We start from the raw sequence: 2,275 nt of genomic DNA on the forward strand, positions 1-2,275 counted from the left end.
TAAACTCCCAGGAAGATTAGAGCCTTTGGGAGAACCAGGGAAGCGTACCTGGGCTAGAAGGCGTTCGCGGGGGGAACGGCGGCTAAAGCGAGGAGAGGCAGGCAGGAACGAAGCGGCTCGCCGGAGCGATTAGGCGGCAAACGCAGCGGGGGGCAGCGCTCGCGCGCTGCGTTTTCTCCCCTAAGGAAACAGTTCGGAAGTTAAAAACACTCCTGGGGAGTTCAAACCTGAAGTCCTGCGCTGCCTGCCGGTGATCCAGTAGAAAGCGATGAGAAGGAGAGGCCTAGAATGCTGAACGACCGGAGCAAGGGAAAACAGCCTGTTAGCCACGAGGCTGAGCAAAAAACTGGGGAGCACCCGAGGACCACGTGACGGTGAGGGGCGTTCCTCAATTTCAAGCTCAGCCTGGAAGAGCCGAGACTGGAGCTCCTCCCAACCTGGACACTCGAGACAGCTCTATGGAAAATGAAGCTATACATTCCATAACTGTGGACTGTATTTTTTTAAATATGTTTCCTATGACACTACATGGGGTAGTGTATGTCTTGGCATTGTTTGCTGGTCTACTAGAATGTTGATGTTTCTAGCATTGAAATAATGTTTATAGATTCCCTCTGGATGTGTAATGCTATCTATATGGCCGTTAAAAGGAGATGAGTGTCAGCTTTGGAAGCCATATTAGCACCAGATGTTTCCACACTGCTAAGCTGGAATCTGTGGGAGCGCCCCTTCAGGGGCCCCTCCTGATGCCCGCAGCAGTGCCCCCACAGATCCCAGCTCAGCTGGTGGTCATCATGGCGATTCCACCAGCCAGGCCAGCACCACCAAGGTTTAGAGCAACTTTTAATGGGAAGCCTGAAAAACTTGCTTATTTCCTCAGCCGAATCTGGGCACATATAGTTCAATTTGGAAACCAATATGAAACAGAGCATGACCTATTTTTTGCAATTACAGATGGGATGAATGAAGAAGATGCTTTCACCTGGATAGCCCACCTACACAATGAGGATGCTGTGGAGCTAAATGATGCAGATGCATTTGTTGAGCTGCTCCGGGCTAGATATGAAGACCCCGACAGAGTAGGTAAAAATGAAGACAAAATAAAGGAGATGAAGCAAGGTAATCAACCCATAAAAGATTTTGTGTGGACTTTAGACAGGTTGTAGGTAACCTCCTGCATTGGCCTGACAGGATACTTCTGCACTATTTTGAAGAAACCATTGATCTAGAAGTCAGAAAAGCCTGTGGCATCTGAGGGGTACCAGAGTGACTGCAAGACTGGTATGCCATATCCATTGTTCTGGATAGAGAAATTCACCCACACCAAAAACCTGCCTCTGAGAGGCCCACTAGGAGAACTTTGGCCAGACATCCTCTGACTAAATCTGCTGAAGTCGTTCCTACCCAACTTATAGTAATTATCAAATGCTACCATTGTGGTCAAGCTGATCATTGGGCTTCCGAATGTCTGGCCCCTGCACCTGCACAACCAAGGCCCAGTACAGCTGCCAGAGGCAGGAGAGCTCCATGGAAGCCCCCAGACACCAGTCGGTTTGCCAGACAAGCTGTAGAGTTTCCCCTCCCCGCAGAAGAAAGCAAGGAATCTCCAGCCAAAGAAACCCTTTCTGGAAAGTCAAATGATGAAGAGGATCCCATGGTGAGTGCAGCCATCTCCTCTTTTACAGTGAAGTTGGTGGTGCCTGAGACTGCGGAGGTTGGAGAATTAGAAGCAGTAATAGATACAGGATGTTACAGATGCCTGATTGGGCTCCTTCTGGAGCAATTAGGAATAAAAAGTAAAGTTCTAAAACACCCAATCAAGTTTGAGCAGGTAGATGAAACATTAATTGGAGGAGTCCCAGCCATCCAAATTACAGAACTGATCAGATTAGAAATGGGTAGGCATTGTGAACTCATATGATTTATAGTAGCTCCAAAAATGTCACAATCTGTCATATTGGGACTTACTTGGCTTGATAAATGGGGCCCCATGATTAAATGGGAAGATGGGTACCGGAAAATCAAAATTGGCGTTGGCCCACTGCCCCTGGTCCCCCCTGAAAAAAGACAGCCACCCAGCAAGGGCCCACAGCCAGAAGCAGCAGCTACTGCTTCAGACTCTCCTCCAGGCGAACTCCAAGTTCCTAAAGAACATAGAGACTTGGTTGAGGCTTTTAGTGAGGAAGAATGCAACATCCTTCCCCTTCATCAAGCCACTGATTGTGCCATCAAATTAAAACCTGGGGCAAAGCTGCTGAAACCAAAGATGTATCCC

General features: G+C 48.4%; 1 pseudogene; it reads left to right on the forward strand.

Moving 5' to 3' along the window:
- The first annotated feature begins 827 nt into the window (after nucleotides 1–827).
- On the forward strand, nucleotides 828–1,921 carry LOC148124075 (uncharacterized; annotated as a pseudogene).
- Nucleotides 1,922–2,275: the final 354 nt, after the last annotated feature.

This window comes from Pseudonaja textilis, chromosome Z (assembly GCF_049901715.1).
Source record: "Pseudonaja textilis isolate UNSWEBS1 chromosome Z, rPseTex1.2, whole genome shotgun sequence".
NCBI classification, from domain to species: Eukaryota; Metazoa; Chordata; class Lepidosauria; order Squamata; family Elapidae; genus Pseudonaja; species Pseudonaja textilis.